Source organism: Arachis hypogaea, chromosome 6 (assembly GCF_003086295.3).
Source record: "Arachis hypogaea cultivar Tifrunner chromosome 6, arahy.Tifrunner.gnm2.J5K5, whole genome shotgun sequence".
NCBI lineage: Eukaryota > Viridiplantae > Streptophyta > Magnoliopsida > Fabales > Fabaceae > Arachis > Arachis hypogaea.
The window spans coordinates 53,661,740-53,678,509 of NC_092041.1; positions in this window are offsets into that span (position 1 = coordinate 53,661,740).

The window sequence follows — 16,770 nt, forward strand, 5'->3', positions numbered from 1 at the left end:
TACAGAAGGATTCAGAGGATAAAATAGCAAAAAGAAGCTCACTGGTGCGAAAAAGCCAGTAAGAGCTATTTTGGGCGCTAAACGCCTAAAAGAAGCATCTACTGGGCGTTTGACGCTAGTAGAGATAGCCATCTGGGCGTTAAACACCAGAAAGAAGTATCTTCTGGGCATTTAACGCCAGATTTACAGCGTCCTGGGCGTTCAGAAAAACGCCCAGTGACAAAGGAGTTCCTGGCGTTTAACGCCAGCCAGAAGCAACAGCTGGGCGTTAAACGCCCAGGAAAAGCTACAAATGGGCGTTAAACGCCCAAAACATGCAGCATTTGGGCGTTTAATGCCAGGATTGTGGGGAGGAGGTAAATTCGTTTTCAATTCAAACTTTTTCCATTTTTTATGTTTCAATTCATGATTTCTTGCATAAACATGTTACAAACTCTCATATTCCAAACTTCAATTCCAAAAATTTTTAATCCTAATTTTTCAAATTCTTTTTCAAAAATATCAAATGTATCTTAATTCATAAACACAAATCCTTTTCAAATCCTCTCCAACTTCTTTTCAAATCTTTTTCAAAACTCAGTTATCTTTTTAAAATCTTCTCAAATCTTTTCTTTTAAATTCATCATATCCTCTTTTCAAAATTTAGATTTATCTTTTTTTTTTAAAATATCTTTCATATTTTTTCAATTTTAAATTGCATCTTTTTCCTATCATATCTCCTTCAAAATTTTCGAAAAAACCCACTCCTTCCCTTTAAATCCTAGTTCGGCCTCCCTCCTCTCCTCCACAATTCAAAAAATTGGCTCTCCTTCTATCCCTTTCCTTTCCTTTCTTTTGCTTGAGTGCAAGCAAACCTCTAAGTTTGGTGTGTTTATCCGTGATCACTAAACCAATACCCACGAAGATCATGGCTCCTAAGGGAAAATAAACCACTCCAAGAGGCGAAAAAGAGAATATTCCAAAACCACTTTGGAATCAACGGAAGTTTTTAACCAAAGAACATTCAGACCATTACTACAAAATAATGGGTCTAAGGTCAGTGATCCCAGAAGTTAAATTCGATCTAAAAGAAGACGAATATTCGGAGATCCAAGAGCAAATTCGAAACAGGAGCTGGGAAACCCTAGCTAATCTTGAAACAAAGGTGGGAAGGAACATGGTTCAGGAATTCTACTCTAATCTGTGGTAAACAGACAGGCAGAGAATAGCTGGAGCCGCCTTCTATGATTATCGGACCTTGGTTAGAGGGAAGATTGTTCACCTTCACCCTGACAAAATCAGGGAAATCTTTAAGCTACCTCAGCTGAAAGATAATCCAGACTCCTTTAATAGGAGAATGATGAGAACAAATAAGGGCTTAGACGAAATTCTAGAGGACATATGCCTCCCTGGAACCAAGTGGATAACTAGCACCAAGGGTGTCCCAAATCAACTCAAGAGAGAAGATCTCAAACCAGTTGCCAATGGCTGGCTGGACTTCATTGGGCGTTCTATACTGCCCACTAGCAACCGCTCTGAAGTCACCATCAAAAGAGCAGTAATGATCCATTGCATTATGTTGGGAAAAGAAGTGGAAGTTCATCAGCTGATTTCTTGTGAACTTTACACAATTGCAAACAAGAACTCCAAAGATGCCAAATTGGCTTATCCAAGTTTAATCTTTATGCGATGTAAAGATGCTGGGGTGAAGATGGGAGTAACTGAGTATATCTCAGTTGAGCGACCAATCACCAAAAAGTCAATGGAAGGACAACAAGTGCAGGATGACCCCATCAAGAGGAAAGCACAGGAGTTCCTCCCGGAAATCCCTCAAATTGAATACTGGGAGCATCTTGAAGCATCTGTCACCAAATTGCAAGAAGTTATGGAGCAACTAAAGGAAGAACAACAAAATCAAAATAGCATGCTTTGCAAACTACTTAACGAACAAGAAGAGCAAGGGCGTGAACTGAAGCAACTGAAGCATCAGAAGCTATTTCTTGAAGGGTGATGAGCGGATAATTTATACGCTTTTTGGCATTGTTTTTAGTATGTTTTTAGTATGATTTAGTTAGTTTTTAGTATATTTTTATTAGTTTTTAATTAAAATTCACTTTTCTGGACTTTACTACGAGTTTGTGTGCTTTTCTGTGATTTCAGGTATTTTCTGGCTGAAATTGAGGGACCTGAGCAAAAATCTGATTCAGAGACTGAAAAGGACTGCAGATGCTGTTGGATTCTGACCTCCCTGCACTCGAAGTAGATTTTCTGGAGCTACAGAAGCCCAATTGGCGCGCTCTCAACGGCGTTGAAAAGTAGACATCCTGGGCTTTCCAGCAATGTATAATAGTCCATACTTTGCCCGAGATTTGATGGCCCAAACCGGCGTTGCAAATCAGCTTCAGAATTCCCAGCGTTTAACGCTGGAACTGGCATAAAAATTGGAGTTAAACGCCCAAACTGGCATAAAAGCTGGCGTTTAACTCCAAGAAAAGTCTCTACACGAAAATGCTTCAATGCTCAGCCCAAGCACACACCAAGTGGGCCCGGAAGTGGATTTTTCTGTCATTTACTCATTTCTGTAAACCCTAGGTTACTAGTTCACTATTAATAGGATCTTTTGACATTGTATCTGTACCTCATGACATTTTACACGTTTCTTTGTGTATTTTCCACAGCATGAGTCTCTAAACCCCATGGTTGGGGGTGAGGAGCTCTGCTGTGTCTTGATGGATTAATGCAATTACTACTGTTTTTCATTCAATCATGCTTGCTTCCATTCTAAGATATTACTTGTTCTTAAACCGGATGAATGTGATGATCCGTGACACTCATCATCATTCTCAACTATGAACGTGTGCCTGACAACCACCTCCGTTCTACCTTAGATTAAGTAGATATCTCTTGGATTCTTTAATTAGAATCTTCGTGGTATAAGCTAGAACTGATGGCGGCATTCAAGAGAATCCGGAAGGTCTAAACCTTGTCTGTGGTATTCTGAGTGGGATTCAATGATTGAATGACTGTGACGAGCTTCAAACTCCTGAAGGCGGGGCGTTAGTGACAGACGCAAAAGAATCACTGGATTCTATTCCGGCCTGATTGAGAACCGACAGATGGATAGCCGTACCGTGACAGGGTGTGTTGAACATTTCCACTGAGAGGATGGGAGGTAGCCGCTGACAACGGTGAAACCCTTGCATACAGCTTGCCATGGAAGGAGCCTTGCGTGCTTGAAGAAGAAGACAGTAGGAAAGCAGAGATTCAGAAGATGGAGCATCTCCAAAACCTCAACCTGTTCTCCATTACTGCAAAACAAGTACTTATTTCATGTTCTTTTACTTTTCACAATCAACCTTGATAATTATTGATATCCTGACTAAGACTTACAAGATAACCATAGCTTGCTTCAAGCCGACAATCTCCGTGGGATCGACCCTTACTCACGTAAGGTATTACTTTGACGACCCAGTGCACTTGCTGGTTAGTTGTGCGGAATTGCAAAAGTGTGATTGCAATTTCGTGCACCAAGTTTTTGGCGCCGTTGCCGGGGATTGTTCGAGTTTGGACAACTGACGGCTTATCTTGTTGCTTAGATTAGGACTGTTTTATTTTTGTTGGTTTAGAGTCTTTTAGTTGAGTCTAGTTTCATATTTTAAGTTTGGTGTCAACTGCATGCTTTTGTTTTTCTTTTAATTTTCGATCTTGCATGTCCTTAGTCCCTTTTTGATCCATAAAAATTCTAAGTTTTGTGTCCTCTTTGTATTTTTTTCCTTTAAAAATTTTCGAAAATTAGTGTTTGATTTTCTAAAAATTTTAAGTTTGGTGTCATTTTGCTGTTTTTCTCTTTCCTCTTTTCAAAAATCAAATCTTTTTCATAAAAACTTTTCAATCATATCTTTCTAATTGCTAATATCAAAATCTTTTTAATTAACTAATTGATTCAGTTTTCAATTTGCTTTGATCTTATTCTCTTTTAATTTTCGACTTTTTTTTTAGTTTATTTTCCTGTTGTTTTTATTTCATTTTTCGATCAATTTAAAAAAAAAATATTTTTATCTACTTGCAATCCATATTATTTCCCTTATCCATCATGGACATAAGTGGAATTGAACAGTCCAGAATGACTCTGGGGTCATATGCTAACCCCATTACAGCTGCATGTGGGAGTAGCATCTGTATACCTCCCATTAAAGCAAGCAGCTTTGAGCTAAATCCTCAACTCATTATCATAGTGCAGCAAAATTGCTAGTATTCCGGTCTTCCACAGGAGGAACCTACTGAGTTTCTGGCACAATTCTTACAAATTGCTGACACAGTACGTGATAAAGAGGTGGATCAGGATGTCTATAGACTATTACTGTTTCCATTTGCTGTAAAAGATCAAGCTAAGAGGTGGTTGAATAACCAACCTACAACAAGCATAAAGACATGGAAACAGTTATCAGACAAATTCCTGAATCACTTTTACCCTCCAAAAAGGATGACACAGCTAAGGCTGGACATCCAAGGCTTTAAACAAGAGGATAATGAATCCCTTTATAATGCCTGGGAGAGGTATAGAGGTATGCTAAGAAAATGCCCCTCTGAAATATTTTCAGAGTGGGTACAGTTAGACATCTTCTACTATGGGCTTACAGAAAAAGCTCAGATGTCTCTAGACCACTCAGCTGGTGGATCTATACATATGAGGAAGACGATTGAGGAGGCTCAGGAGCTTATAGACACTGTTGCTAGAAACCAATATTTGTATTCTAGCAATGAGTTCTCTCCAAAAGAGGAAGTCATGGCAGAAGCCACTGATCCTAATCCTCAAGAACAGATGATTGAGCTTAATCGATAATTGCTCCTGATGACAGAACAGTTAGCAGAATTTAAAGAGATGCTCCATGAAACTAAAGTTGCTAACAAGAACATAGAACTACAGTTGAATCAAGCAAAACAGCAGATATCTAAACAGATAATAGAAGAATGTCAAGCAGTTCAACTGAGGAGTGGGAAAACATTGAACAACACCACTCAAAAGAGCAAAAAGCCAAATACGGAACAATTGACAGAGAAGAGCCAAACCATTATCCAAAATCCCTCTGAGGACAGTAAGAGCCCAGAGAGGAATACTATTGGCGTTCAAACGCCAGAAAAGGAGGGAAAGCTGGCGTTAAATGCCCATTCCCTGCCCAGTTATGGCATTCAAACGCCAGAAAAGGGGGAAAAGTTGGCGTTAAACACCCATTTTCCACCCAATCCTGGCGTTCAAACGCAAAAGGGGAACCAGACACCTGAGAGTGCTGACAGTAATCCCTCTAAAAAGGCTTCTTCAACCACTTCTGTAAGGAATAAGCCTGCAGCAACTAAGGTTGAAGAATATAAAGCCAAGATGCCTTATCCTCAGAAACTCCGCCAAGCGGAGCAGGATAAGCAATTTGCCCGCTTTGCAGACTATCTAAGGACTCTTGAAATAAAGATTCCGTTTGCAGAGGCACTTGAGCAAATACCTTCTTATGCTAAGTTCATGAAAGAGATCTTAAGTCATAAGAAGAATTGGAGAGAAACTGAAAAAGTTTTTCTCACTGAAGAATGCAGTGCAGTCATATTAAAGAGCTTACCAGAGAAGTTTAAAGATCCTGGAAGCTTTATGATACCATGCACATTAGAGGGTACTTGTACCAAGAAAGCTCTATGTGATCTTGGGGCAAGTATCAACCTAATACCTGCATCCACTATCAGAAAGCTCAGGATATGTCTCCAACTTGTTGATGGCTCCATTAAACACCCATCAGGCATAATTGAGGACACGATTGTCAAGGTTGGGCCATTTGCCATTCCCACTGACTTTGTAGTGCTGGAAATGGAGGAGCACAAGAGTGCAACTCTCATTCTAGGAAGACCTTTCCTAGCAACTGGACGGACCCTCATTGACGTCCAAAAAGGGGAATTAACCCTGAGAGTCAATGAGGATGAGTTCAAGTTGAATGTTGTCAAAGCTATGCAGCATCCAGACACATCAAATGACTGCATGAGCACTGATATTATTGACTCTTTGGTGGAGGAGGTCAATATGACTGAAAATCTTGAATCAGAGCTAGATGACATCTTTAAAGATGTTCAGCCTGATCTGGAGGAACTAAAGAAAATAAAAGGAATTTTGAAAATTCCTCAAGAAGAAGATAAGCCTCCTAAACCCGAGCTCAAGCCACTACGACCATCCCTGAAATATGCATTTCTGGGAGAAGGTGACACTTTTCCAGTGATCATAAGCTCTGCTTTAAATCCACAGGAAGAGGAAGCACTAATTCAAGTGCTAAGGACACACAAGACAGCTCTTGTGTGGTCCATAAGTGATCTTAAGGGCATTAGCCCAGCAAGATGCATGCACAAGATCCTATTGGAGGATGATGCTAAGCCAGTGGTTCAACCACAAAGGCGGCTAAATCCAGCCATGAAGGAGGTGGTGCAGAAAGAGGTCACTAAGTTACTAGAGGCTGGGATTATTTATCCTATTTCTGATAGCCCCTGGGTGAGCCCTGTCCACGTTGTCCCCAAGAAGGGAGGCATGACAGTGGTTCATAATGAAAAGAATGAACTTGTTCCTACAAGAACAGTTACAGGGTGGCGCATGTGTATTGACTATAGAAGGCTCAATACAGTCACCAGAAAGGATCATTTTCCTTTACCATTCATAGACCAGATGCTAGAGAGACTAGCAGGTCATGAATACTACTGCTTTTTGGACGGCTACTCAGGTTACAACCAAATTGCAGTAGATCCTCAGGACCAAGAGAAAACAGCATTTACATGTCCTTCTGGAGTATTTGCCTACAGAAGGATGCCTTTTGGTCTGTGCAATGCACCTGCAACCTTTCAGAGGTGCATGCTCTCTATCTTCTCAGATATGGTAGAGAAATTTCTGGAAGTCTTCATGGATGACTTTTCAGTATTTGGAGACTCATTCAGCTCCTGCCTTAACCATCTAGCACTTGTTCTGAAAAGATGCCAAGAGACCAACCTAGTTTTAAACTGGGAAAAATGTCACTTTATGGTGACTGAAGGGATTGTCCTTGGGCATAAAATTTCAAACAAGGGAATAGAGGTGGATCAAGCTAAAGTTAAAGTAATTGAAAAATTACCACCACCTACCAATTTTAAGGCAATCAGAAGCTTTCTGGGGCATGCAGGATTCTACAGAAGGTTTATAAAGGATTTTTCAAAAATTGCCAAACCTCTGAGTAATCTGCTAGCTGCTGACACGCCATTTATCTTTGATAAGGAGTGTCTGCAGGCGTTTGAGACTCTGAAAGCTAAGCTGGTCACAGCACCAGTCATCTCTGCACCAGACTGGACATTACCATTTGAACTAATGTGTGATGCCAGTGACTATGCCATTGGTGCAGTACTGGGACAAAGGCATGGTAAGCTTCTGCACGTCATTCATTATGGCAGCCGTATTCTAAATGATACATAGAAGAACTACACAACCACAGAAAAGGAGCTACTTGCAGTGGTTTATGCCATTGACAAGTTCAGATCTTATTTAGTAGGATCAAAAGTGATTGTGTACACTGACCATGCTGCTCTTAAATATCTACTCACAAAGCAGGATTCAAAACCCAGGCTCATAAGATGGGTGTTGCTTCTGCAAGAGTTTGATATAGAAATAAGAGACAGAAAAGGGACAGAGAATCAAGTAGCTGATCACCTGTCCCGGATAGAACCAGTAGCAGGAGCATCCCTCCCTCCTACTGAGATCTCTAAAACCTTTCCGGATGAGCAATTGTTTGCTATTCAGGAAGCTCCGTGGCTTGCAGACAGTGCAAACTATAAGAATCAAGGTTCTCCTTCTGTAACCATGGAGAGGAAGCATGAAGAACTTCTCTCAAAACAGAGTCAAACAGAGCCCCCACAGTCAAACTCTAAGTTTGGTGTTGGGAGGCCACCACCAACTTCTAAGTTTGGTGTTGAACCCCCACATTCAAACTCTAAGTTTGGTGTTGAGAGGTTCCAACATTGCTCTGAACATCTGTGAGGCTCCATGAGAGCCCACTGTCAAGCTACTGACATTAAAGAAGCGCTTGTTGGGAGGCAACCCAATGTTATATTTATTATTTTCCTTTGTTATTTTATGTTTTCTATAGGTTGATGATCTTGGGAAGTCACAAATTCAATTGAAAAAGCAGAAACAGAATGAAAAATAGAAAGAAAAACAGCACACCCTGGAGGAAAACTTGCTGGCGTTTAAATGCCAGTAAGGGCAGCAAATGGGCGTTTAACGCCCAGTCTGGCACCTCCTGGGCGTTTAACGCCAGAAAGGGGCACCAGACTGGCGTTAAACGCCAGGAATGGGCACCAAGCTGGCGTTAAACGCCAGAAATGGGCACCAGCCCGGCGTTTAACGCCAGAATTGGCATAAGGAGCATTTTTGCTCGCCACGTGGTGCAGGGATGAATTATCCTTGACAACTCAGGATCTGTGGACCCCACAGGATCCCCACCTACCCCACCACTCTCTCTCTTCTTTATTCTTTTGCTCGAGGACGAGCAAACCTTCTAAGTTTGGTGTGGTAAAAGCGTTGCTTTTTGTTTCTCCATAACCATTTATGGCACCTAAGACCGGAGAAACCTCTAGAAAGAGGAAAGGAAGGCAAAAGCTTCCACCTCCGAGCCATGGGAGATGGAGAGATTCATCTCAAGGGATGCACTTTCCTCCACAAAACTATTGGGAGCAAATCAACACCTCCCTAGGAAAATTGAGTTCCAACATGGGACAACTAAGGGTGGAGCACCAAGAACATTCCATCCTCCTCCATGAAATTAAAGAAGAACATAGAATCATGAGAGAGGAGCAACAAAGGCAAGGAAGAGACATTGAGGAGCTCAAGCACTCCATAAGATCTTCAAGAGGAAGAACAAGCCGCCATCACTAAGGTGGACCCGTTCTTTAATCTCCTTGTTCTTTATTTTCTATTTTTCGAATCTTTATGCTTATGTTTATCCATGTTTGTGTCTTGTTACATGATCATTAGTATCTATGCCTTAAAGCTATGAATGTCCTATGAATCCATCACCTCTCTTAAATGAAAAATGCTTTAATCACAAAAGAACAAGAAGTACAGGATTTCGAATTCATCTTTGAAACTAGTTGAATTAGTTTGATGTGGTGACAATACTTTTTGTTTTCTGAATGAATGCTTGAACAGTGCATATGTCTTTTGAACTTGTTGTTTTAAGAATGTTAAAATTGTTGGCTCTTGAAAGAATGATGGAAAAGGAGAACTGTTATTGAGGATCTGAAAAATCATCAAAGTGATTCTTGAAGCAAGAAAAAGCAGTGAATACAAAAAAATGAAAAAAAAAGAACGAAAAGAAAAGAAAGAGAAAAAGAAAAGAAAAAAATAATAAAGTTGTGATCCAAGGCAAAAAGAGTGTGCTTAAGAACCCTGGACACCTCTAATTGGGGACTCTAGCAAAGCTGAGTCACAATCTGAAAAGGTTCACCCAATTATGTGTCTGTGGCATGTATGTATCCGGTGGTAATACTGGAGGACAGAGTGCTTTGGGCCACAGCCAAGACTCATAAAGTAGCTATGTTCAAGAATCATCATACTTAACTAGGAGAATCAATAACACTATCTGAGTTCTGAGTTCCTATGGATGCCAATCATTCTGAACCTCAAAGGATAAAGCGAGATGCCAAAACTGTTCAGGGGCAAAAAGCTACTAGTCCCGCTCATCTAATTGGAGCTAAGTTTCATTGATAGTTTGGAGTTTATAGTATATTCTCTTCTTTTTATCCTATTTGATTTTCAGTTGCTTGGGGACAAGCAACAATTTAAGTTTGGTGTTGTGATGAGCGGATAATTTATACGCTTTTTGGCATTGTTTTTAGTATGTTTTTAGTATGATTTAGTTAGTTTTTAGTATATTTTTATTAGTTTTTAATTAAAATTCACTTTTCTGGACTTTACTATGAGTTTGTGTGCTTTTCTGTGATTTCAGGTATTTTCTGGCTGAAATTGAGGGACCTGAGCAAAAATCTGATTCAGAGACTGAAAAGGACTGCAGATGCTGTTGGATTCTGACCTCCCTGCACTCGAAGTAGATTTTCTGGAGCTACAGAAGCCCAATTGGCGCGCTCTCAACGGCGTTGAAACGTAGACATCCTGGGCTTTCCAGCAATGTATAATAGTCCATACTTTTCCCGAGATTTGATGGCCCAAACCGGCGTTGCAAATCAGCTTCAGAATTCCCAGCGTTTAACGCTGGAACTGGCATAAAAATTGGAGTTAAACGCCCAAACTGGCATAAAAGCTGGCGTTTAACTCCAGGAAAAGTCTCTACACGAAAATGCTTCAATGCTCAGCCCAAGCACACACCAAGTGGGCCCGGAAGTGGATTTTTCTGTCATTTACTCATTTCTGTAAACCCTAGGTTACTAGTTCACTATTAATAGGATCTTTTGACATTGTATCTGTACCTCATGACATTTTACACGTTTCTTTGTGTATTTTCCACAGCATGAGTCTCTAAACCCCATGGTTGGGGGTGAGGAGCTCTACTGTGTCTTGATGGATTAATGCAATTACTACTGTTTTTCATTCAATCATGCTTGCTTCCATTCTAAGATATTACTTGTTCTTAAACCGGATGAATGTGATGATCCGTGACACTCATCATCATTCTCAACTATGAACGTGTGCCTGACAACCACCTCCGTTCTACCTTAGATTAAGTAGATATCTCTTGGATTCTTTAATTAGAATCTTCGTGGTATAAGCTAGAACTGATGGCGGCATTCAAGAGAATCCGGAAGGTCTAAACCTTGTCTGTGGTATTCTGAGTAGGATTCAATGATTGAATGACTGTGACGAGCTTCAAACTCCTGAAGGCGGGGCGTTAGTGACAGACACAAAAGAATCACTGGATTCTATTCCGGCCTGATTGAGAACCAACAGATGGATAGCCGTACCGTGACAGGGTGCGTTGAATATTTCCACTGAGAGGATAGGAGGTAGCCACTGACAACGGTGAAACCCTTGTATACAGCTTGCCATGGAAGGAGCCTTGTGTGCTTGAAGAAGAAGACAGTAGGAAAGCAGAGATTCAGAAGATGGAGCATCTCCAAAACCTCAACCTGTTCCCCATTACTGCAAAACAAGTACTTATTTCATGTTCTTTTACTTTTCACAATCAACCTTGATAATTATTGATATCCTGACTAAGACTTACAAGATAACCATAGCTTGCTTCAAGCCGACAATCTCCGTGGGATCGACCCTTACTCACGTAAGGTATTACTTGGACGACCCAGTGCACTTGCTGGTTAGTTGTGCGGAATTGCAAAAGTGTGATTGCAATTTCGTGCACCAGTCATCAATCAAACCATCAAGTTTGATCTTGAAATCTCGACATAATATATCAGGATGGTCTTCTGCCTTCAATCCAATGGAAGTCACTTCTCTTTTTATCTCATCCCATTCAGGGTTACTGGCCATGGTGATAAAATAGCTATGATATCCTGCATATCTGCAAATTACAAATGCATCTTTACAATTATTCATCATATACCTAGGTCCACCGGTAAAAGTACAAGCCTTGCAGCATCTACATCCCCGTTTATAAGACTTTCATGCAGACATTTATATTTATCAACCCTCAAATGTGGTTGTTTACACCTAAAGAATGTTAAACTCTCTGATTCCACCATTGTGTAGGCATCTACCAGAAACCATTGGAATAATCTCTTTGATCTCAAAATTAACGGAGATTCACCTGTCCTTTTTTGTAGTCGAAAAGCAAAGAATTGTCGCATGTGATTGTTTTTGTTTTTCTTTGTAGGCCTAGCAGAGATAGAATTTGATGTTGCAATACCCAAACGAAATCCATCCTGCCCATACGGAAACAATAATGGATATTGCAAGGCTAAATAAGATGGATGAAAAATATCAATCCACTGGAGCTTTCTAGATTGACTCTCTATAATAATATCTCTATCTTTGCTAAGTTGTTCGACATCGCCATCAATCAATACAGCCACTTCAGATGCAAATGGCAAATTGTATGTCCTGCCATCTGTAGTCTTTTTACTAATCAACATAAGCTTTATGTTTGTACAATTTTTCTGTTGGTACCTATCTCTTGCATAGCGAAAACTCTTTTCCAAACTATTATATTTGTCTAGCATGTTTCTTAATATTGTCACAATTTTTCTATCCCGCTCATTTATAGCTTCATTGGAACTGCGGAAAAAAATCAATAAAATTTATATTATTTTCTCTCATAGATAAGAAACGACTAAAAAATTTGACTAGTTGCATGAAAATTACCAAAGTGTGCCTATTCGATTATTAATCTCATTTTCTGTGTCATAGATATATAGCTGGGCAAATGTTGGTCGCAAACTATCAGGAGGAAGTAAGCTACCAATGCTATGGTACCCTCAAGCTTAAAAATTGGAGGAGCAGTCCCATTGTTCACCCCACAGTCAATTTTTTCGGCCATTGATGTAAAACAAAACATTGAATTAAATGTCCTTATATTTTTTAGGAAATGAATACTTCTTTGATCTCCTCCAGTATGAAGCTGAATGAGCTCATCAGGAGGCACAGAAAGTAGAGGAAGCTCGATCTTTCCTTCCATACAACATAATGAAAACTTTGGTTGGGGCGACTATTTGGATTTAGCAAGCCTTTCTCCAGACCACATCCATGCTTTACAGTGTTGACATTGATAAATAGGATTTCCTATATCCCAAACATCTGCCGAATGAACTCTCTTTAGATACTCAGTTGTCATATCGATGCAATTTAGTCCATGATGTACACAAAGATGCAAATAAACATACAGATAAAATTTTTACATACCGTCTAAGGTTTCTGATGATGGTATAAAATTATCTTCCATATCTACATCCAACATTGAATCATCATAACCATTCAAAACTACAATAAATAAAAATTATAAAAAATGTAAACATATATGTTGATGTATTACTAATAATTCATATCTCATGCAAACTACAAACTTAAATTCTTGGTATAATGAAAAATTACCTTCATCATCAACAAAAGGGTCAACATTTTGGCCACTTTGTATGTCACTACTTGGTGGGTGCGTCTTAACAGTCGATAAATTTACATCTTCATAAAGTTGTGCCAAATTAATAGCCACCGAAGCAACAACAGAGGAAGATTATCTTTTTTACACCCCAATTATAGTAGAATTTCTTTACAAAAAGTTTAATTTTATTCAATTAAGCATTAGACACTATACGAAAGAAAAGAATATAATAATGATGATCATCTTTTCTATATTACCTTTCTGTTAGGCATGATCTGTGGGAACCGCAGTGTGATGGAAGTTGATTTTGCGGAATGACTTTCGTTAGATTATTGGTGGGTCTTTATACACTGGAGTATGCTAGAATTGTAATAAATCTATGTTATATAAATGATTTCTAATGAAGTATACTTTTTGTTAAATATTGGTGTATGAATCATGTGGCAATCATTAATTATACGTACTATTTGTTAACACGGACAGTGGAGTTCTTGTCAATGAAGGATCCATCCGTAGAATTAAAAATTTAGATCTTATCTCTGATGTAGAAGGTCTTACATAATTAGGAGCAGTATTTTTCTGTCCAATTCCATGCGAGGCACAGTGTATACCATACATAGATAGTTGCTTCCCTATGAATTAGTAATGAGAAATATATAGAAAATTTTAGTCATTAAACTGATATAAATTAAATTTAGAGAAACATGAGTCAATTACAGTGAAAAAATGTCACCTTTATCTTCATTTGATTGTAAACTGTGAATATTAGATAGGTATCAGTTTCTCGACACACTGTTCTTTGAATTGTAGTAATATGATGCACATTTTTATGTACGTCAAAATTTGTATTATTGTTGTTCTTCGACACTGTTATGTCAAGAAAAATAAATAAAACACAAATAATAATTATTCAATTAACTAATCTCGTATTTGATTTTATACAATTTTAGTAGTATACTTTCGTAGTTAAAATTTTTTTTGTATTGGTTTAGTTTTTATTGAATTATTTTTTAAATTATTAAACTAAATCAATGAGTATCTATATCATAATATTTAAATATACCCAGTCATGACTTAAAAATAAATACTATTCAATTTAAATAATAAATAAAACTCTAAATTTAAATATAATTTTAAAATTTTAATTTATTTAAATCGAGTTAAATAGATCTACACAAAATCATTAAATTTTATATTTTCTCAATTAGTATAGAATTTTATATATTAATTTAGATTAAATAGTACATTATTTTAAATTATGACAGAGTATATTTTTAATAATATTAAATAATTAATTAACTTAAATAGTACATGAAGATTTGAAGATTGCATAATTTTTATGTAATTTATAACTTACTAAATATGAATTAAAAAAAAGTTATAAAGATGAATAGTTATTTACAGTTTTTCAATCACTAAATTAAAATATTTAAAAAATTATATATAGTACAAACTACTTTACTAATATTCTCAACAATGATGATAGTTTAAATTGTATTTCTCATAAAAAAATAGAAATTAAAAAAGTTTAACAAGAACACTTACTAGAAGCACAAAAAAAGCAAACTCATTATCACTAAGTCTTTTTCGTTTTCGTTTTTTTGCCAAAACTATCTTTCGTTTTAACCTTGCAACCTTGGATTATGTGATCGGAGTGGGTTACATTATCCTTGTTAAGTCACTTATCTACAATGTACTTCTCCCGCAACAATGAGCTAGGAATACAAATTTTTAAATTTTAATACTTATGTTGAAGTTAAATTTTAAATATCCATTAATTTATAATACTGATTATTTATTAATTAATTTATGAGGTATCATTTTTTACTTAAAAAATAAAAAATTTAATTTTTAAATATGTAAAAATATATTAATAGTGACTTTTAATTCATAAATTAATAATCTAATTAAAAGGGGTATATATATATATATATATATATATATATATATATATATATATATATATATATATAAGCTAAACTAATTTAAATATAGCTGTCTTAAATAAACTAATTTTTATATTATATTATTAAATAATTAATGAAAAACATACACTCATGCACAACAATTTTAAATTTGAATTTAGAAGTGATTAATAAATTACATTTTTTTAATCTAACGTATAACAAAAAAAATTAGTTAAAGGACAAAATATTTAACATAGAATAATTTTAGTCATTTAAAATTTAAGTATTAAAAATTGAATTATGTATTAAAAATTAAATACAACTTTGTGGTAATAATAATAATAATAATAATAGTAATAATATACTTTTAAAAGGTAGTACTGTATGTTCTCCGTAACATGTAATTTTTAAATTTATTTTATAAATAAATAAAATAATTTTTTTGAATAATTAGATTAAGTGAATAATAAAAATTAGTATCCAAATTCACAAATTTTAATCTATCTCATAAAAGAAAATAAAACTTACATAAAATATATGAAACTTACATAAAACATAGTGTATCGTGTAGTAATAGTACTTTTAGAGAGTGCTAATAGTCTTATTTTTTTCAAATATTTAACAATTATATAAATATTATTTATTTTCAATTACTAAGCTAATAAGTTTATAACATGTAAACCGTAAAAAAATAAAATTGCAAAGAAGTTAAACAAAATAAAATGAAAACACTAATCAATAGAAAACTAATCGACACTTAAAAAATTTATTTGAAATGAAAAAAAATAAAACTTACAAAAAGATGTGGTGCAATGTGCAACAGGAACACCTTCAAAAAATATCTAATAAATAAATACTGAATATGATAATTATATGTAATTATAGAGTTCTTATATAGAGCTATTGTATTTTTGGTTGGGCTAAAATTTTAATGTGTATATGTTATAATTTGTTGGAAAGAATCAAAGAAATTATTTTATTTCAAATCAAAAGTTTCCTTTTTTGAACGAAATAAAAAATTTCTATTTACGAAGTCATAAATATAATATAACCTACTTTAGTGAGCCACAACAGTATACAACACCAACACCCTAACAATTACTCTCATTCAGTAACTACTCTCATTTAATAATATTTTTTATTTGATAATTTAACGTTCAATGACTAATTAATAATAAATTAAAAGCACTTTTTTTTATTGTTATTATTTTATTTCGAAAAAATTCATATACTAATTTTTATTTGCGGATTTTGAGTTTCAGGTTGAAGAATTTAGAATATGAATAATATATATCGGTCTCATGTATCTCATGATTGTTTAAAATTTGTGCCATTGTCTTCGTGAACCACTCCTATTTCAACAAATCTGTGGTCTTCTCATCCTCTTATTTTTGTTTTCTAAACCAGACATTATACGCAGCAAATTTAAGATAGTTTTTATCTCATTCATATGCCTTTTTTATGAGCTCAAATTATTAGAAAAAATAATTTTATAACATAGTATCATATTTTCTATAATTTAAAATTTGAGACTTTGATTTTTATTGACTCCAAAAAAATTATTACAACACAAGACAAATAAAAAAATACAAAATTTAGACAAAATAAAAAAATGTGAAAAGACGTATTAAAAATAGGATCAATTGTATGATAAAATTAATTATATATGAGTCGCATGCAATTTGGGATTAGGGTTTTAAATTACATATATTAATGAATTAGCTCATAAATACAAAAAAATATTGTAGGAAATTTAAATTATTTTTGTATTAATTTTTATATAAAATACCCATATCATTATAATTATTCAGAAGTTTCATATAATTTGAACC